Source organism: Oncorhynchus nerka, linkage group LG22 (assembly GCF_034236695.1).
Source record: "Oncorhynchus nerka isolate Pitt River linkage group LG22, Oner_Uvic_2.0, whole genome shotgun sequence".
NCBI classification, from domain to species: Eukaryota; Metazoa; Chordata; class Actinopteri; order Salmoniformes; family Salmonidae; genus Oncorhynchus; species Oncorhynchus nerka.
In genome coordinates this window covers 82,130,054-82,151,524 of record NC_088417.1, presented here as the reverse complement: position 1 = coordinate 82,151,524, position 21,471 = coordinate 82,130,054, and the positions used below count along the sequence as shown (strand labels likewise).

Below are 21,471 nucleotides of genomic sequence, written 5' to 3'. Positions count from 1 at the left end.
GCTCTCCAGTAGGTGTACCAAAACATTCATGGGCCATTTTCTCAAAAGTGGGCTTACAAGTTTATCAACTTTCAAAGCAGAATTACTTTCCAGTTGTTACTCAAGTCTGTACTTTTATCCAATGTAAAAAAACACAATTTCAAATGTTGCTACAGTTGTTCTTCCTTTAAAAGTTGTGTCATACCGCTGCACAGCTTGCGGCGTTCTACGGAATGGCATGGCATGGCATGTTGGAGTGCATGACGTCATAGTATTTTACTGTCAGCCATTGTTGCCATTAATGCTAGTTCGACCACCAGAGGGCACCTTTGAGAAGCTAAGTTATTAAAATGACATTGAGGCCTAAGAGTCTTGTTTAGTGTAGATGTTTTAGCATAACTTAAGGGCATAAAGGCCTACTTCAATATACAGTATATCGATCAGTCATTAACCAATTTGTGCATGTCATAAAACAGCATACAAGTCATCCATGTATTTAAATACAGCCAATAATTTTTGTTATAGAACAAAATAACAAAAGGGAGCCTTGAAAAATAAAACAATGAATAAACCGCAACGTGTCGGCAAAAGCAATTGAATTCACAAATGCATTTGACTGTTTTTAATATTGGCGGTACTAGAAAGTTTAAAACCTCATATAGAACAGACTATATGGAATTGATCATTTGTTTGTAAATTATTATTGTATTTGATGTGGTGCGGTTTATACTTTTAGAAATGTAACTTAATTTAATGTATTCATATTATGGTGTTTCTATACCAAGAAAAACGAAAATGCATTTTACAGTAGCCTATGTAGGCCTCAAGCATTCCGTCAGGAAAAATGGCGCTGTACAACGTGACTGCTTGGGAGTAGGCCTAGGCTACTAAACGACTGCAAGCGAAGAGCAAAATAATCCTAACATTAACACCCTAATTGTAGGCTAACCAATACCCAAATTCAGTGAAATGAAAAATCGTATTGATTTATCAAGACCAGTCCCCATGCTTGTCTCAAAGCACCACGGTGCTGAAATAGTTTACCACACACTGGTAGGCTATTCCTTCAAACCCAATTATAACAATTGGATGACTTTGGGTTTCAGTAAGCAACAATTTGTTGCCTCAAATGCATTAGCCTACTTTATTCCAATATTTCTGTCATTCAGTGATATTTATTCCCATAGTAATTCGTTATGGATCCATACAGATGTTGTTCGAAAACGGGCTAGGCAAAGAGATGGGTGAAGTGACATGCCTCACAATCATCCATTAATACATTTAAAGTCCCTAAACTTCGCAAGAGTCTATTGTCCTGCTGACAGCCCATCAAGGGTGGTCGCCTTCTTTTGTATTCCAATTTATTGGAAAGGCTGCTAAACCATTTAAATCAAATCAAAAACTTTGTCACATGCGCCGAATACAACAAGTGTAGAACTTACAGTGGAATGTACACCTCGCCCACAGCATTGTTGCGTACTCACAGTACAGTGCACTTCCACTCCACTATCCACCTGCCTCTCTACCAAGCCACCAGATTATTCTTTCCATTGTGGTTATTTAGTCGGTAACATTCCACAAGTACAGTGCATTCGGAAAGTATTCAGACCCCTTCCCTTTTTCCACATTTTGTTACGTCACAGACTCGTTCTAAAATTGATTAAATAAAAACGTTTCCTCATCAATCTACACACAATACCCCATAATGATTCAAACGAAAACAGGTTTTTAGAAATGTTGGCACATTTATTAAAAATAAAACATAAGTATTCAGACCCTTTGCAATGAGACTCGAAATTGAGCTCAGGTGCATCCTGTTTCCATTGATCATCCTTGAGATGTTTTTACAACTTGGAGTCCAGCTGTGGTAAATTCAATTGATTGGACATGATTTGGAAAGCTCCCACAGTTGACAGTGCATGTCAGAGCAAAAACCAAGCCATGAGGTTGAAGGAATTGTCCGTAGACCTCCGAGACAGGATTGTGTCGAGGCACAGATCTGGGGAATGGTACCAAAAAATTTCTGCAGCATTGAAGGTCCCCAGCATTGAAGGTCCCCAAGAACACAGTGGCCTCCATCATTCTTAAATGGAAGTAGTTGTGAACCACCAAGACTCTTCCTAGAGCTGGCCACTCGGCCAAACTGAGCAATCAGGGGCGAAGGGCTTTGGTCCCGATGGTCACCTAGCCAAGCTATTAGACTATCCTTTTGTAAATTAATGGAGGTGTGAGTTTCAGTCAGTCTTTCTCCTATCACACTAGAGTCCTGCAGTCAAAAAAATGTAAATAATAATAAATATCTCGCAGTTGCGAGAGAACTTGGGTAAATACGATGGCACAATTACACTTGACATGTGGACTGACTATTTTCGAAAAAATAGGATACTTGTGCCTTACAGCCCATTACATAAACAAAGAGCAGATGTTATCCACCACAGAGTAGGACAGCGCAGCTCAAAACTGCAGATAACATAAGGCCAGCTATTGTGAAATAATACTTGTGGATTCTATAGATTCCCTCTGTTGCTTCAAGAGGCCTCTTGTTTCCCTGGTAATTGTGTGGTTCCAAAGGATAAAGACTCACCTTCAGATGGATGTGTGGTTTCAGAGAGAAGTCAGCTGTGAGCCTGGGACCAGGCACGGTGGATAAAGACTCACCTTCAGATGGATGTGTGGTTTCAGAGAGAAGTCAGCTGTTAGCCTGGGACCAGGCATGGTGGATAAAGACTCACCTTCAGATGGAGGTGTGGTTTCAGAGAGAAGTCAGCTGTGAGCCTGGGACCAGGCATGGTGGATAAAGACTCACCTTCAGATGGATGTGTGGTTTCAGAGAGAAGTCAGCTGTGAGCCTGGGACCAGGCATGGTGGATAAAGACTCACCTTCAGATGGAGGTGTGGTTTCAGAGAGAAGTCAGCTGTTAGCCTGGGACCAGGCACGGTGGATAAAGACTCACCTTCAGATGGAGGTGTGGTTTCAGAGAGAAGTCAACTGTTAGCCTGGGACCAGGCACGGTGGATAAAGACTCACCTTCAGATGGAGGTGTGGTTTCAGAGAGAAGTCAGCTGTTAGCCTGGGACCAGGCATGGTGGATAAAGACTCACCTTCAGATGGAGGTGTGGTTTCAGAGAGAAGTCAGCTGTTAGCCTGGGACCAGGCATGGTGGATAAAGACTCACCTTCAGATGGAGGTGTGGTTTCAGAGATAAGTCAACTGTTAGCCTGGGACCAGGCATGGTGGATAAAGACTCACCTTCAGATGGAGGTGTGGTTTCAGAGAGAAGTCAACTGTTAGCCTGGGACCAGGCATGGTGGATAAAGACTCACCTTCAGATGGAGGTGTGGTTTCAGAGAGAAGTCAACTGTGAGCCTGGGACCAGGCACGGTGGATAAAGACTCACCTTCAGATGGAGGTGTGGTTTCAGAGAGAAGTCAACTGTTAGCCTGGGACCAGGCATGGTGGATAAAGACTCACCTTCAGATGGAGGTGTGGTTTCAGAGAGAAGTCAGCTGTTAGCCTGGGACCAGGCATGGTGGATAAAGACTCACCTTCAGATGGAGGTGTGGTTTCAGAGAGAAGTCAACTGTGAGCCTGGGACCAGGCATGGTGGATAAAGACTCACCTTCAGATGGAGGTGTGGTTTCAGAGAGAAGTCAGCTGTGAGCCTGGGACCAGGCACGGTGGATAAAGACTCACCTTCAGATGGAGGTGTGGTTTCAGAGAGAAGTCAGCTGTTAGCCTGGGACCAGGCATGGTGGATAAAGACTCACCTTCAGATGGAGGTGTGGTTTCAGAGAGAAGTCAGCTGTGAGCCTGGGACCAGGCATGGTGGATGACATCATTTTCATGCACAGCAATTTGAAGATAAAAAACAGTCTAAGTTATTATTTTAGTGTATTTGTCTAATATTAGAAGGTTCTTCTTATATTTATATATTCTTAATGCCATTGCTTTACTTAGATTGGTGTGTATATGATGTAAAATTGTTAGATATGACTTGTTAGATTTTACTGCACCGGAGCTAAAAACACAACCATTTCGCTACACCCACAATAACATCTGCTAAACACGTGTCTGTGACCAAAACATTTGATTTTAAAAGCGATTTGAGTTGTCAATGTGCCACATTGCATTGTGAAAAGAAAAATCTGTTCTTAATTCATGGCATGGTTTCTTTTTAGCCAAATGTTGAATAGACCTTCAGTCAAATTAATGAATGCAGGAAAAAAAAATAACAGGAATAATAGCCTACTGTCTGGAGTCAAAAACAATTAAGCACGAATAAGCTTTATTTGATATATTTAGTTTACATTCTTCATTGTAACCAAAATGTCACAAATTATTGAACACACAACATGAGCAGATTAACTTGGTCAAAACATTTCTTTATTAAGACGATCAGAATAATGTTGGTACTTGTTTATTTTGTTCCAAAGCCACAAATGAGTGAGTCACTCAGCTTCATGCTGACAAATATAGCTTTATGCTGCGAAATAGCCTACTAAATAGGCCAAGCCTAAAGAAATATTAAAATTGCCTAAATAAACTAGTACATTTCATAAACAAATGTAGCTCAGGTGTTTAAATATGGGTAACCTTTTGGTATATATTGGTAAACCAGGCGAGGCAATCATTTGAGAAACCAAGGCTGTCGAGTCTGCCAATAAGAATGTGGTGATTGACAGAGTCGAAAGCCTTGGCCAGGTCGATGAATACGGCTGCACAGTAATGTCTCTTATCCATGGCGGTTATGATGTCGTTTAGGACCTTGAGCGTGGCTAAGGTGCACCCATGACCAGCTCTGAAACCAGATTGCATAGCGGAGAAGGTATGGTGGGATTCGAAATGGTCGGTAATCTGTTTGTTAACTTGGCTTTCGAAGACCTTATAAAGACAGGGTAGGATAGATATAGGTCTGTAGCAGTTTGGGTCGAGAGTGTTACCCCCTTTGAAGAGGGGGATGACCGCGGCAGCTTTCCAATCTTTGGGAATCTCAGACGATATGAAAGAGAGGTTGAACAGGCTAGTAATAGGGGTTGCAACAATTTCGGCAGATAATTTTAGAAAGAGAGGGTCCAGATTGTCTAACCTGGCTGGTTTGTAGGGGTCAGATTGTGCAGCTCTTTCAGAACATAAGCTATCTGGACTTGGGTAAAGGAAAAATGGTGGGGGCTTGGGCGGGTTGCTGTGGAGGGTGCCGGGCAGTTGACCGGGGTAGGGGTAGCCAGGTGGAAAGCATGGCCAGCCGTAGAGAAATACTTATTGAAATTCTCAATTATAGTGGATTTATCGGTGGTGACAGTGTTTCCTAGACTCAGAGCAGTGGGCAGCTGGGAGGAGGTGCTCTTATTCTCCATGGACTTTACAGTGTCCCAGAACATTTTTGAGGTAATTCCATCACGATGCAAATTTCTGTTTGAAAAAGCTAGCCTTCGCTTTCCTAACTGCCTGTGTATATTTGTACCTAACTTCCTTGAAAAGTTGCATATCATGGGGGCTATTCGATGCTAATGCAGAACACCACAGGATGTTTTTGTGCTGGTCAAGGGTAGACAGGTCTGGAGTTAACCAAGGACTATATCTATTGCTAGTTCTAAATGTTTTGAATGGGGCATACCTATTTAAGATGGCGAGGAAGGCACTTTTAAAGAATAGCGAGCATTATCTACTGACGGGGTGAGGTCAATGTCATTCCAGGATACCCCGGCCAGGTCGATAAGAAAGGCCTGCTCGCAGAAGTGTTTTAGGAAGCGTTTGACAGTGATGAGGAGTGGTCGTTTGGTCGCAGACCCATTACGGATGCAGGCAATGAGGCAGTGATCGCTGAGATCTTGATTGAAAACAGCAGAGGTGTATTTGGAGGGCGGGTTAGTTAAGATGACATCTATGAGGGTGCCCGTGTTTACGGATTTGGAGTTGTACCTGGAAGGTTCATTGATAATGTGTGTGAGATTGAGGGGTGTTAAGCATGTCCCAGTTTAGGTCACCTAGTAGCACGAGCTCTGAAGATAGATGGGGGGGCAATCAATTCACATATGGTATCGAGGGCACAGCTGGGGGCAGAGGGAGGTCTATAGCAAGCGGCAACAGGTGCATTTTTAGAAGTAGAACCTCGAATTGTTTGGGTACAGACTTGGATAGAAATACAGGCTATCTTTGCAGTAGATTGCAACACCGCCCCTTTTGGCAGTTCTATCTTGGCGGAAAATTGTATAGTTAGCGATGCAGATTTCAGGGTTTTTGGTGGTTTTCCTAAGCCAGGATTTAGACATGGCTAAGACATCCGGGTTGGCAGAGTGTGCTAAAGCAGTGACTAAAACAAACTTAGGGAGTAGGCTTCTAATGTTAACATGCATGAAACCAAGGCTTTTACAGTTACAGAAGTCAACAAATGAGAGCACCTGGGGAGTAGGAATAGAGCTAGGCACTGCAGGACCTGGATTAACCTCTACATCACCAGAGGAGAAGTAGGATAAGGGTATGGCTAAAGGCTATACGAACTGGCCGTCTAGCATGTTCGGAACAGAGAGTAAAAGGAGCAGGTTTCTGGGCACGATAGCATAGATTCAAGGCATAGTGTACAGACAAAGGTAAGGTAGGATGTGAGTACATTGGAGGTAAACCTAGGCATTGAGTAATGATGAGAGAGATATTGTCTCTAGAGACGTTTAAACCAGGCGATGTCATCGCATATGTAGGAGAGGGAACAACATGGTTGGTTAAGGCATATTGAGCAGGGCTAGAGGCTCTACAGTAAAATAAGACATTAAATCACTAACCAGGACAGTAATGGACGAGGCAAATTGATATTAGAGAGATGCATGCGTAGCCAAGTGAACATATGGGTCCAGTGAGTGGTTGGGCTGACTGGGGACACGGCGATTCAGACAGTTAGCAGGCCAATGCTAACAGTAAGTAGGCCGGGGCTAAACAAGCTAGCAGTTAGCTGACCGGGGCTGGCAAGCTAGCAGTTAGCAGACCGGGTTAGCAAACGAGCAGTTAGCAGGCCTGGGGCTAGCAAGTTAGCCTTTGGGGGACGTCGTGATGAGGGTAAGTCTGTTTTTGCCTCTTCGTGCGGTGACGTCGATAGACCAGTCGTGGAATTAGTAGGGATCCAAGTAGCTCTAGGTAGCTAGCAGGCCTAGCAGAATGGGCCTTCAGCGGGCGTTGCGCCTGAGGGGCTTGTTGGAATCCTCGGGCAGATTATGTCGGTATGTCGGTCGTAGAGGGTTCCGTGCCCCGTACCGGCAGTAGAAGGGGTCCGGATATTGTAGCCCAGGAGTGGGCTTCGGTGGTAGCACAGGAGCCCTGTCCGGGCTAGCTTCAGGCTTATTGGTGCTTGCTCCGGGATGGAAACGCTAGCCAGGAGTGGTCACCCGGGATTGCGGTTAGCTAGTTGCGAAGAGCCAGATGGAAATGTTCAGAGTTTGCGGTAGGAATCCGGGGATATGGAGAGAAATAGGTTCGTTATGCTCTGGTTTGAGTCACGTTGTTCGAACTGGCGAGAGCTTTCCGAGCTAAAGGTTAGCTGATAACCGCTAGCAGTGGTTTGCTAACTGATAGCTGGTAGGTAGTTAGCTGGCTAGCTTCAGTTGAGGGATTCCAGATCCGAAGTAAATAGAAATACTTTAGAAAAAAGCAGATCCACGCCACATTGGGTGAGGCGGGTTGCAGGAGAGAATTTAGAAGTTGAGGTTTAGGAAAATATTTTTAAAAGATATTCGACGAAAAAGAGGTAAAAGATATATACAAGGGACACGACAAAAGACAAAGACGTCTGACTGCTACGCCATCTTGGAATGAAGATGTATGTAACCAATAACATCTGCTAAGTATGTGTATGTAACCAATAGCATCTGCTAAGTATGTGTATGTAACCAATAACATCTGCTAAGTATGTGTATGTAACCAATAGCATCTGCTAAGTATGTGTATGTAACCAATAACATCTGCTAAGTATGTGTATCTAACCAATAGCATCTGCTAAGTATGTGTATGTAACCAATAACATCTGCTAAGTAAGTGTATGTAACCAATAGCATCTACTAAGTATGTGTATGTAACCAATAACATCTGCTAAGTATGTGTATGTAACCAATAACATCTGCTAAGTATGTGTATGTAAATGTAACCAATAGCATCTACTAAGTATTTGTATGTGACCAATAACATCTGCTAAGTATGTGTATGTAACCAATACAATTTTATTTGAACTCCGGACCACCCACCAGCAAAAAAAGAGGAGACAAATATTCAAACCTCCATTAATTCACGAAAAGATTGGCACAAATTGACTCAGTTTAGACTACCTACAGATCAGCGTTCTAACTCCCCCTTGTAATAGTGTAGTGCAATGACAGAATGACGCAATTTACCACAATCTGCCACCATCTACCAGAAACGGTTGCGGCATAAGCTCAAAACGTGTAATTGAGGAACCACTAAGACCGAATCGAGCCGGTTAGTCACATATTTTGAACGGGGTAGAGTAGTAGGTGCCAGACGGACTGGTTTATGTCAAGAACTGCAATGGGTTTTTCATGCTCAACAGTTTCCTGTGTGTATTAAGAATGGTCCACCACCCAAAGGACATCCAGCCAACTGTGGGAAGCATTGGAGTAAACATGGGCCAGCATCCCTGTGAAACGCTTTCGACATCTTGTAGAATCCATGCCGCAACAAATTGAGGCTGTTCTGAGGACAAAGAGGGGCGCAACTCAATATAAGGTGTTCCTAATGTTTTGTACACTCAGCGCACAGTGTCCATCTTGCTCAATAACAATGGCAGTATGACTTAACTGTTTATAAACAGACAACTCACTGCTCAGAAGTGAATTTCCCAGACTACAAGGCTATTCTCTTGAGTTGATTGAGAGATAATCTAAGGCCATGGGGAGTTTTGGCTTGTAAGAGATCATCCCACTGGCTCCAGGTAATCTACAAGTCCATGCTAGGTAAAGCTCCGCCTTATCTCAGTTCACTGGTCACGATGGCAACACCCATCCGTAGCACGTGCTCCAGCAGGTGTATCTCACTGATCATCCCTAAAGCCAACACCTCATTTGGCCGCCTTTCGTTCCAGTACTCTGCTGCCTGTGACTGGAACGAACTGCAAAAATCGCTGAAGTTGGAGACTTTTATCTCCCTCACAAACTTCAAACATCAGCTATCCGAGCAGCTAACCGATCGCTGCAGCTGTACATAGTCTATTGGTAAATAGCCCACCCATTTTCACCTACCTCATTCCCATACTGTTTTTATACTGTTTTTTTTTTATTTATTTACTTTTCTGCTCTTTTGCACACCAATATCTCTACCTGTACATGACCATCTGATCATTTATCACTCCAGTGTTAATCTGCTAAATTGTATTATTCGCCTACCTCCTCATGCCTTTTGCACACATTGTATATAGACTGCCCATTTTTTTCTACTGTGTTATTGACTTGTTAATTGTTTACTCCATGTGTAACTCTGTGTTGTCTGTTCACACTGCTATGCTTTATCTTGACCAGGTCGCAGTTGCAAATAAGAACTTGTTCTCAACTAGCCTACCTGGTTAAATAAAGGTGAAATAAAAAAATAAATAAAAATTCATTTCTCTGCTCCTGTACATGTGGCGGTCTGTAGAGAGAAGAGCTGCAGGACACAGCCAGACCAGTGTCATGGTTGTCATCAGGAGGAACCCATGATAGATCCTCTCTCCTCCCACTCAGCTATTCCTCATTGAGGACGTTGTCCTCGTTCCACCCTATCAAATCAGCCAACCAGAGAGCAGCTGCATATGCCATGCTGACCTTGCTGGTCATCCAGATTGACATCTAATGAACTCTGACCCCTTTTATTGCAGTACTTTTACAGCTTTATCGATTTGCTGAAAAGGAGACACAGACAGACAAGGTAGCATCAAGGCTTGACATTCTAAAGAGCTACAATGACTCAAACAGCAATGGTTAGTGAAGTTTGGGGACTGGCACATTGTAATTGCTGAGTTGGTCTTAAAAGGGGAAGACCGTAGACCCATATTTACCTGTATAAAGCCCTTGTCACAATCAAGCAAAAGACATGCAAATACAACGCTCCAGCACCAAACCAGCCTAGCAGCCCTCTCCCCCTAAACTCTGTGTCAGCCAAAGGCATCCCAAATCCCTCTGTGATTACCCCGTGGGTCAAGTGTCAGCCCGGGAGACGAGGCAAGGGGAGCCCTCCCCGAAAAACTAAACACATGACACACATTCTCGACGCCAAACATCCCACACAGACAGACAAGACAGCCCAGAGCAGAGCAACATACAGAGACAGCTGTCCTCTCACACTGTGTCTAATGCACAAAGACAGTGGATAATGAACCGATTAGATGCACCAAGATATCCATCAGTCTCTGAAGGGGAGTTAGAGCGTTAAGACGATGGTGAACCCACGGTGCACCGGGCCGGCGGTGTGACCCTACGTCTGGGGAGATGGGTCAGTGGAGAGTCACTCCACTAGAATATCAAACGGAGCAGTAGAACTCGCTTTGTCTCTAGGACCTTTGACCACAATAGGAGTATGACTTTAATGGGAACAGGCTTCCAAAGGAAAAACTGGATTACACACACACACACGATGAGTTTAAAAGGCTGTCGGCTGAATAGGAATAGGTTCCTGTAGAACAGTGTTCAAGCAGACACGCCCCACACAGACATTTGATGGTGTGTCAACACACACACAAAACAAGGTGATATTCCAGACCTGTTTTCACAGACAAGGAAGAATCTCAAAGCAGGAATCCAGGGGGCTTTGAGTAGATTTATGTCTGCCAGAGGATCCCCCTCTACCCCCCCCCCCCTCAAGACCGCAGAGTGGAGGTTCAATTTTAGGGTTGATCTCAAATCCGATCCCCCAGGACTGTCTAGTCTAATCTGGCTCAAGACTCATTTGCAGTCTGCAGACATCTTGTTACTGCTGGCTGGCTGCTGAGGATGCAAACATTCCCACAGACCTAGTCCCCTATCCAAAGAAATGGCAGACCATCTACAGCAGTGTCTCCAGTACACATTATTATCGCAGCTTCGGACAAACACCTGATTTAACCAGTCAAGTGCATGATGACTAGTTGAATCAGGTGTTCTTGTCGGAGGCTACAACAAGAATGCGTTGTCTAGATTTTAACATAATTATAAAGTCAGAGTTTTACATTTGTTTAATGTCTATCTGGGTTTCGACCTGAAGAGAACTATGGTCATCCAATCCAACAGTCATCCCTTAACCCAGCCCGCCCCACCCAAAACATGATGGAACCAGGCCTAAAAAAGGTACCAACCACACCGGTGTACTCCTTCCCCAAGCCCAGAATAACACCACCACCCGGCGCCCACCCACCCAACCCACAGAGCGGTAGGCAGCACACCACAGAGCTCCCACTCTCCACCACCCAACCCTGTATGCAGTGACTGATCCTTACAGGCTATGATTGATGACCATTTTTCTGTAGAGCGCTTCACTTTTCTGAAGCGGACACGTGTTGGCCATGAGACAGGAGAGAGGGAGAAAGGGAGTTTTCACTGCTGCATTTGGTTCAAATGATCTGTATTATGTCTCTGGTTTTAAGTCTGACCAGCCCAGCGGCTGCTCAGGGGTGCGGGGAGTGTTTGTTCGCACATGCACAAGTGTTTTTTCCATGCTCTCAGTTGTCCAGGTATGTGTAATGAAATCTCCGGTCTTGTTTTGAAAACCCTGCGAGTTCCACTCATTTCTACATTTGAAGCTTTTCTGTGGACCTCAGCCCTGGCCCACTACCCTCTGTCTCTCCTCCTCACCCAGACCTGGTCCCAAGGAGCTGTCCAGTCCAGCTCATGTACTACTTCATTTAGGAGTGTGTTTAAAAAGTAAAACAAACACCAGCCTCAAAAAGAGAAAACACCCACCATCCTGAACACGGTCTTCAAACTGAGAAACCTCGCAGAGAGTCATGGATGTTGGTTTGCAGTCAAATCTAAAGGTAGCTCTGTGTGTGCATTTGTGGCTGTGTGTGTATTTATGAATTGTGTATGAGAGTGTGTGTGTGTGTATTTTCGTTCATGTGTCCAGTTCAAATAAGAATGAGGAAACCAATAAAGCACAAAATGTTGGCGCTGTGGAACAAAAGCAGCTTATCCTCCAATTTCCTGCCAGTGAGACTCCCAGGCCCAGCGCTGACAGATGCTCATTAATTGAAGTTGATCTTTAAGGAAAGTACAAGAGGACTACTGTACTGCAGCAGCACAGATCTGCAGCCGGAGCCTCATAACACAGGTGGAGGGAGAGGGGAGAAGAGAGAGGAGAGGAGAAAGGGAGAGGAGAAGAGCAGAGAGAGGAGAGGAAAGAGGGAGGGAGGGAGAGGAGCGCAGTAGAGCAGCTGTTCAAAACCTTCCCTTCCTCACAGCCCAGCCTCCTTGTTTTATAGAAACGCAGTAGAAAGAAAAGTTATCCGATTAGTGTTGTATGTTCTCTGAACATATGTGCTATTGATAAGGTATTGGTGCAGTACTGTTCTGCTGCTGGGGAGAATCCCATCAAAGCAGCAGTCACCCTAGTTATGTGTGGTAATGATAAAAGCTCTTGAAGAGGTGACCATATTAGTGACATAACGACTCAAAATAGATGCAACTACTTTTCTAAGAGATCAACTGTAAGACCCGCTGAGCTAGTTTGTTCTCATTTACACGTGAGCCTTCTGTAGACACACATGGTACTACATGTAGCCATGTCTGAGTAATCAACAGCTGCATCTAGGCCTGACACCTGTAATAACGGTCCAGGCTACAGCAGAATAGCTGCTACTCTCTGCCACACACACCGAGTCATATGTAACCGGATACACACCATACTCTACCTAAGCACTCAGTATTCATCAGAACAGCCAGACTCACTCCAGTAGTCAACACAGAGCGAAAGAGGAAGAGACTCCAGTAGTCACCACTGAGACAAAGAAAGAGAGAGGAGAGAGAGAGAAGGCCCACTCTTAAACCTGGACAGAAGATTAGTAGAAACATTCATGCATTTGCTGCATTGATTGACAAGTAATATCTAACAATACACACAAATCTAAAGTAAAGGAAGTCAATTAAGAATATATAAATATTTAGACGAGCAATGTCTGAGCAGCATAGAGTAAAATACAGTAGAATAGAATACAGTATATACATATGAGATGAGTAATGCAAACATTATTAAAAGTGACTAGTACCAAAGTGGCCAGTGATTTCAAGTCTACGTATATAGGGCAGCAGCCTCTAAAGTGCTAGTGATGGCTATTTAACGGTCTGATGGCCTTGAGATAGAAGCTGTTTTTCAGGCCCTCGGTCCCAGCTTTGATGCACCTGTACTGACCTCACCTTCTGGATGATAGTGGGGTGACCAGGCAGTGACTCGGGTGGTTGTTGTCCTTGATGATCTTTTTGGGGCTGAGCACACGCCTGTCAGGTAATGTAGAGGTGATATGAAACTTAACTAGTCGCTCAAAGCACTTCATGATGACAGAAGTGAGTGCTACGGGGCGATAGTCATTTAGTTCAGTTACTTTCGCTTTCTTGGGTACTGGAACAATGGTGGTCATCATGAAGCATGTGGGGACAGCAGGCTGGGATTTTATGCTACAATAGTCTATGTGCTGGGGGGCTAGGGTCAGTCTGTTATATCTGGAGGATTTCTCCTGTCTTATCTGGTGTCCTGTGTGAATTTAAGTATGCTCCCACTAATCCTCTCTCCCTCTCCCTCCCCTCCCGGAGGACCTGAGCACTGGGACCACGCCTCAGGACTACCTGGCCCGATGACTCCTTGCTGTCCCCAGTCCACCTGGTCATGCTGCTGCTCCAGTTTAAACTTTTCTGCCTGCGGCTATGGAACCCTGAGCCGTTCACCGGACATGCTACCTGTCCCAGACCTGCTGTTTTCAACTCTCTCTCTCTACTGCTCAGATATGAAAAGCCAACTGACATTTACTCCTGAGTTGCTGACCTGTTGTACCCTCTACAATCACTATGATTATTATTATTAGACCCTCCCTGGTCATCTATGAATATTTGAACATCTTGGCCATGTACTGTTATAACCCCCAACCGGCACAGCCAGTAGAAGACTGGCCACCCCTCAGAGCCTGGTTCCTCTCTAGGTTTCTTCCTAGGTTGCTGCCTTCCAGGGAGTTTTTCCTAGCCACCATGCTTCTACATCCGCATTGTTTGCTGTTTGGGGTTTTATGCTGGGTGTGACATCGGCTGATGTAAAAAGGGCTCCATAAATACATTTGATTGATTGATAGGGAGAGAATATGTCCGTAAACACTCCAGACAGCTGGTCTGTGCATGCTCTGAGGACACGGCTAGGGACGCCACAGAGAATAAGAGCCACAGTCCTTGGTAACTGGCTGTGTCGGTGGCAATGTGTTGTCCTCAAAGCGGGCGAAAAAGGTGTTTAGCTTGTCCGGAAGCAAGACGTTGGTGTCCTCAACGTGGCCGGTCTTCCCTTTGTATTCTGTGATTGTCTGCAAAACCTGCCACATACATCTCTTGTCTGAGCCGTTGAATTGCAACTCCACTTTGTCTCTGTACTGACATTTTGCCTGTTTGATTGCCTTACGGAGGGAATAACTACACGGTTTGTATTCGGCCAAGGCTTGTTAATGACGATCTGTCCTCATAGGAGAGTTATAGGCAGAGACAAGTCCAGCACACAGACAGGACCAACAGCTGTACAGAGACAAACTACAGTACAGGTGAAAGTCGAATGGTGAAACGAGTCTAACATTTAATACCCCAGAAAATGATATCAGGAGAGTGTCCTGGGTTTGACAGGGAGTGGGGATGGTGTTACAAAGGTAAGAGAGAAGACACTCCTGGGATGTTGGGCACACGAGGCTTGACGTCATTTGTTTTGGCTGGCTCTCTATTCCTGTGATGTGTGCTAAAACCTGCCGGGCATCCACCACTGTGCTGCCTGTGTAACCTGTGTGTGTGTGTGTGTTCCCATGTGTTACTCCACTATGAATCCTCTAATTGGCTGATTGAAAGGGAACCTGCCTGACTGTACATTTTCCATTACCACTTCTAAATATAGCTCAGTGCCAGTACACTGACTGACTGACTGACTGTGAGCCATTGTTGAGAGTCCAGGGAGAAGCTGAATTTGGTGCGGCCTGCCACCAGAACGCACCACTGATTACACACTCTCATCACAAACATTAACACAAAGCATACAGTACACGATACTGCATCCATAATGTCAAGAATCTGTATCGGTTTATGTTATGTACACAAAAATTACATTTGCTTCATCTGTTTTATTCTGTATTGTTTGTTGACCAGGATGTTAGTCAGGCTGTAATTATGAGATTGGTCAGAGCAGCCAGGGACATGAGAGAGGGCGAACATCCTGATAACATCTAGTGTATGTAAAGGAAGCCCTCTGCCCTCTCCCTGGATGTCCTACAGTATAGGACCGGGACATTACGGGGCTCAGCATGCCAAGCTTTGATGTGATCACATTTCCCTGCAGACAACCACGGTAAGACCAGGTACTGTATGATTCAGATCGCCCCCTGCCCTGTATCCATGGAAAAAATACATGGAAAATCCATTTGAATCTGTCATCAAAAATACAGGGGCAGGCGAATAACGTGAGCAGGAGAGAAAAATATGATCTGTTTGTCCCTCTCTCCTTGCTGTCAGAACCAGCTGTCAGAACCAAGACACAGACAGGAATTTAGAACAAAGACACTCAGACTGTATTGGTTCTTCAAAAGGACATTCAACATCATATGATGGATGTGTTTTCAGAGTGGGGACAAAGCCTCAGTCCCCAGGGTGTGTTTATCTATGTGGTTATGAGGGTGGGAGGGTTTTGAGAGTTAAAAAGGAGAGTAAAGCCATAAGATAGAAATGTTCCTTGAGCTTTGCATCCTAAGACCTTATGCCATGTAATTATTACAGTGAAATAACAGAACAGTAGTAGAGCTGAGTAAGTAGACCATTACGCCAACAGAGCAGGGCTACGTGTTGAATCTCCCATTGCACTTCAAACAGGTGTCATCATGTAGGGTGGTCTGTCGGTCTCAGCCGTCCTACCATAGACCTGCACTGCATTAATAACCCACTGAGTTACAGCATATAAACACAGACCAACATCCTGGTTGCTACCTGTCTGGTGTGTGTGTGTCTGTGCTTACATGTACAATACAGTCATCTTTTCCATATAGAGGACGCACACCCAATTCTAATAAATCCATCTCAATGGGACTACTTTCACATTCCCTCTCTCAGACACAGCTGTCTCCTATTTGCCAGGATCCAGCCGCATATGGAGATACAGTGTGAACTTCAACACACAGATTCTTGGCATTCTTTAACGGAGTGTTATTCTCCAGCCATCTAAACCAGAGCTGTGCTACTACAGGCCTCTCCTCTTTCCTGACACCAGGTCAACGTCCTAGTCCACAGACTCTCACCAACACAACTAGCTACCGTCTTCTGTGGAGGGGACTCTTCACTGACTCCAGATCAGATCCTGACTGTTGGAGTGCTGTCAGAGCCTTGTCAGCACATTGTTTTGTTTATGCCTGTAGTGGCAAGTTAATTTCTTAAGGGTTAAGGAATGCTAATTAAACTCTACAGCAGCAACTCTCTGACCCAGTGTAGAAGTCAATGAGAGGGAGAGAACATACTGTATAAGAGGCCTTGTCAGAGACACACACAATCACTCCTTTGTGTTGAAATCGTTTTATATATTGAATGAACACACTTAATGATGTGTCCTTCACACGTGCTGTTCACAGACCCCCGTTCAACTTCAGTTTAAAAGGCCGAGGCTTGACACCAACTGAGAGCCAGAGTAACAATGACAGCAGAGAAAAAGTTGCCTACAATGACATCCCATCAGTGTTGAACTGTCCTCAGATCAGCTACGGAGGACAACTCTGTAACATGCCCTAATAGCCCTTATGTCTCACCTGTCCCCTCAGGTCAGCTGTTCACTCAGGTTCACTCAGTCCCATGAGTGCAGTTAAGCTGCTACTCCACCTAGTCCCATGCCTGTAGAGTAGTTTAGATGTTACTCCACCTAGTCCCATGCCTGTAGAGTAGTTTAGATGCTACTCCACCTAGTCCCATGCCTGTAGTGTAGTTTAGATGTTACTCCACCTAGTCCCATGCCTGTAGAGTAGTTTAGATGCTACTCCACCTAGTCCCATGCCTGTAGTGTAGTTTAGATGTTACTCCACCTAGTCCCATGCCTGTAGAGTAGTTTAGATGCTACTCCACCTAGTCCCATGCCTGTAGAGTAGTTTAGATGTTACTCCACCTAGTCCCATGCCTGTAGAGTAGTTTATATGTTACTCCACCTAGTCCCATGCCTGTAGAGTAGTTTAGATGTTACTCCACCTAGTCCCATGCCTGTAGAGTAGTTTAGATGTTACTCCACCTAGTCCCATGCCTGTAGAGTAGTTTAGATGTTACTTACCCACCTGTAGTGTAGTAGATCCCATGCCTGTAGTGTAGTTTAGATGCCCATGCCTGCCTAGTGTAGTTTAGATGTTACTCCACCTAGTCCCATGCCTGTAGAGTAGTTTAGATGCTACTCCACCTAGTCCCATGCCTGTAGTGTAGTTTAGATGCTACTCCACCTAGTCCCATGCCTGTAGAGTAGTTTAGATGTTACTCCACCTAGTCCCATGCCTGTAGAGTAGTTTAGATGCTACTCCACCTAGTCCCATGCCTGTAGTGTAGTTTAGATGCTACTCCACCTAGTCCCATGCCTGTAGTGTAGATGCTACTCCACCTTCCCATGCCTGTAGAGTAGTTTAGATGCTACTCCACCTAGTCCCATGCCTGTAGAGTAGTTTAGATGCTACTCCACCTAGTCCCATGCCTGTAGAGTAGTTTAGATGCTACTCCACCTAGTCCCATGCCTGTAGAGTAGTTTAGATGCTACTCCACCTAGTCCCATGCCATTAGCTGCAGTGTGGATTCACTAACGTCCTCATTGATGTGCTCAGCAGTTAGTCAATTAGTCGCTCTGGAGGTTCACTGCAACTTACCCATCATTGAGCTCTCTACAAACCCAAACACTACACCACCACCCAAACGATACTTGCCACATCACGCTACCACCTCTCAAACGATACACGCCGCCACCACCACCCAAACGCTACACCCTGCCACCACCACCCAAACGCTACACCCTGCCACCACCACCCAAACGCTACATGCCACATCACGCTACCACCACCCAAACGCTACACGCCGCCGCCACCACCACCACCACCCAAACGCTACACGCTACCAGCACCAGCCAACTATCAGCACCACCACCACCATCCAAACACTACCCAAACCACCACCATCCAAACACCAGCACCACCCAAACACCAGCACCACCAACCATCCAAACACCAGCACCACCCAAACACCAGCACCACCCAAACACCAGCACCACCCAAACACCAGCACCATCCAAACACCAGCACCATCCAAACACCAGCACCATCCAAACACCAGCACCATCCAAACATCAGCACCATCCAAACATCAGCACCACCCAAACATCAGCACCACCCAAACATCAGCACCACCACCAGCCAAACACCAGAACCACCCAAACACCAGATCAGAAATCCAATAAGAGACAATGACAGGAAACTCATCTTCCATTTAAACAATAAAGAAGTAGTAAGAATAGAAAGCAGACTCACCATCCAACAACGAGGGGTTAAACAACGGTCTGTCATTATTGCCATCCAAAGTCACAGCTGCTGTCTTCTCCTGAAAGAGAAAGGGATAGTTCATGAAAAAGCTTTTCCAATTAATGGTATTTGCCAGATGTGATTCAGACTGAATTTCAGCCAGGGTCAAGGCAATTCCCCACCTGGGATTTCAACCAATGCCTCTAGCCAACATTCAACTACTACTCTCTCTCCATGTCTCTCCCCTCCTCCTTTGTCTTCTCCCCTGTCTATCTCCCTGTTTCTCCTCCTAATAACAGGATGCTCAATTTCTCTCACACGGTTATAGACCTTCCAGGCAAAGAGCACGCAGCTAGGAGCTTGAAGTCATTCCTGCTCCTTCCCTCCTCCCTTCATCAGACGAGAGAGAGAGAGAGAGAGAGAATAAGGACAGAGAGAGATAAAGAGAGAGAGGATAAGGACAGAGAGAGATAAAGAGAGAGAGATAAGGACAGAGAAGAGATAAAGAGAGAGAGAGAGATAAAGAGAGAGAGAGAGAGAGAAAGAGATAAAGAGAGAGAGAGAGATAAAGAGAGAGAGATAAAGAGATAAAGAGAGAGAGAGAGATAAAGAGAGAGAGAGAGAGATAAACGAGAGAGAGAGAGAGATAAAGAGAGAGAGAGAGAGAGAGAGGAGAGAGAGAGAGAGAGAGAGATCTTCACAGTGACTTTGGTTGAGGAGTTGGTTGGGGGTTGGGAGGATTATCAGTAATTATCAAAGACCAACTGGAACCTATAGGAGAGGATTACTAGAAAGTGGAACAAGAGGAGGCCTCTTGCTCCTCTTCTTCTTCCTCCACCTCTTCTTCTGCCCCAGTGCTGATCTGAACCAGAGGTGCACACTTCACAGACCATGTGATTTCCCCTCAGGAGAATCTCAGGAGGAATACTGCAATGGATGAACTCATAACAACAAGCTTTAATCTATATCCATATATGAATGATATTTCAACACTTCCAGAAATCTGAGAGGAAATATTATTGGACCATGGAGACTGTAGGCCTAAATAAGTAACTGTTTCTAGTGTTTTAAAGCTGAGGGTTCTCTCATAGGAGACGGCAAGTATGTCCTCCTTGTCCCAATGTTGAAACCCAGAACTCTGTTAATATGAAGAATGACAGTAGGAACCACCAAGGCAACATAATCTATCTTCTCCATGGCTCCTCTTACTTATGTCCTGAAAATGTATCCTAGTCCACCTGAGGGTTGAGAATGTCTGGAGCAGACAGGCAGAGAACTGCATCCCTGGGTCTGTGATGTGTCATGACCATTGTTTTCCAGGGGAAAATGTTGTTTTTCCTCAGAGTGTCCGGGTGTGCATGATAACTGCAGAGTGTCCGGGTGTGCATGGTAACTACAGAGTGTCCGGGTGTGCATGGTAACTACAGAGTGTCCGGGTGTGCATGGTAACTACAGAGTGTCCGGGTGTGCATGGTAACTACAGAGTGTCCGGGTGTGCATGATAACTACAGAGTGTCCGGGTGTGCATGGTAACTACAGAGTGTCCGGGTGTGCATGATAACTACAGAGTGTCCGGGTGTGCATGATAACTACAGAGTGTCCGGGTGTGCATGATAACTACAGAGTGTCCGGGTGTGCATGGTAACTACAGAGTGTCCGGGTGTGCATGATAACTACAGAGTGTCCGGTGTGCATGATAACTGCAGAGTGTCCGGGTGTGCATGGTAACTACAGAGTGTCCGGGTGTGCATGATAACTACAGAGTGTCCGGGTGTGCATGATAACTACAGAGTGTCTGGGTGTGCATGATAACTACAGAGTGTCCGGGTGTGCATGATAACTACAGAGTGTCCGGGTGTGCATGATAACTACAGAGTGTCCGGTGTGCATGATAACTACAGAGTGTCCGGGTGTGCATGATAACTACAGAGTGTCCGGTGTGCATGATAACTACAGAGTGTCCGGGTGTGCATGATAACTACAGAGTGTGCATGATAACTACAGAGTGTCCGGGAGTGTGTGCATGATAACTACAGAGTGTCCGGGTGTGCATGATAACTACAGAGTGTCCGGGTGTGCATGATAACTACAGAGTGTATGATAACTACAGAGTGTCTGGGTGTGCATGATAACTACAGAGTGTCCGGGTGTGCATGATAACTACAGAGTGTCCGGGTGTGCATGATAACTACAGAGTGTCTGGGTGTGCATGATAACTACAGAGTGTCCGGGTGTGCATGATAACTACAGAGTGTCTGGGTGTGCATGATAACTACAGAGTGTCTGGGTGTGCATGATAACTACAGAGTGTCCGGGTGTGGAATGAACTCCAGCTGCAGTATTGGCAGAAAGAAAGTAAAGGGATTAGATGATTGATGGAAAAGCCATACCTGTGTAAAGCCTTGATATCAGATGCTCTTGAGCTCGGAAGTGTGTGTGTGGTGTGTGGTGTGTGTGTGTACTCATGCTATATCAGACACCCAGGTGCTTAAATCTACTCCCACACTCATCAAGAGCAGGGAGAGAAGGAACAAAGGGGAATAGAGAATGTTCTGGCATTTGTGGCTGGTAAAGCCATTGAAAGAGGGCTGATATCCTCCGTTCTCCTTCTGTTGTCCTCTCCTCTGTCAAGCCCCTGAGACAGAAGCACAGGCTGCTTAGGGCAGGGGTCGGCAACAGGCGGCCTACAAGACTGTAAAATCCACAGGAATCTGTTCCCAGGAATCTGTTCCCAGGAATCTGTTCAAGTATTCCCAGTACTAAAAGAAGAGACTTATGTGATTGTGTCTCAATGTAATCAAGG

At 45.2% G+C, this 21,471-nt stretch overlaps 1 protein-coding gene across 1 annotated transcript in view; it reads right to left on the bottom strand.

Annotated features, from left to right (window-relative positions):
* The window catches only part of LOC115119318 (bone morphogenetic protein receptor type-1B-like), a 177,020-nt gene that overhangs the window by 152,301 nt on the left and 3,248 nt on the right, over positions 1 to 21,471 (bottom strand). The window contains exon 2 of the mRNA XM_065007475.1: positions 18,678 to 18,747. The gene's annotated coding sequence lies outside the window, so the exon portion shown is untranslated. The remainder of the gene's footprint in view (positions 1 to 18,677; positions 18,748 to 21,471) is intronic.